Raw genomic sequence first — 387 nt, forward strand, 5'->3', positions numbered from 1 at the left:
AAGAGTGAGAGTGACCCTAAGAGTGAGAGTGACCCTGAGACTGAGGAGTAACCCTGAGACTGAGGAATGTCCCTGAGACTGAGGAGTGACCCTGTGACTGAGGAGTGACCCTGTGACTGAGGAATATCCCTGAGAGTGAGAGTGACCCTACGAGTGAGAGTGACCCTAAGAGTGAGAGTGACCCTGAGACTGAGGAGTAACCCTGAGACTGAGGAATGTTCCTGAGACTGAGGAGTGACACTGAGACTGAGAGTGACCCTGATAGTGAGGAGTGACCCTGATAGTGAGGAGTGACCCTGAACCTAAGAGTGACCATCAGACTGAGGAATGTCCCTGAGAATGAGGAGTGTCCCTGAGACTGAGGAATGTCCCTGAGACTGAGAGTGA

General features: G+C 52.2%; 1 protein-coding gene across 1 annotated transcript in view; it reads left to right on the forward strand.

Annotated features, from left to right (window-relative positions):
- Window positions 1-387, forward strand: part of LOC109916102 (dynein heavy chain domain-containing protein 1) — a 210,088-nt gene that overhangs the window by 120,288 nt on the left and 89,413 nt on the right. The gene's annotated exons all lie outside the window — the stretch shown is intronic.

This window comes from Rhincodon typus, chromosome 6 (assembly GCF_021869965.1).
Source record: "Rhincodon typus isolate 14 chromosome 6, sRhiTyp1.1, whole genome shotgun sequence".
Classification (NCBI taxonomy): domain Eukaryota; kingdom Metazoa; phylum Chordata; class Chondrichthyes; order Orectolobiformes; family Rhincodontidae; genus Rhincodon; species Rhincodon typus.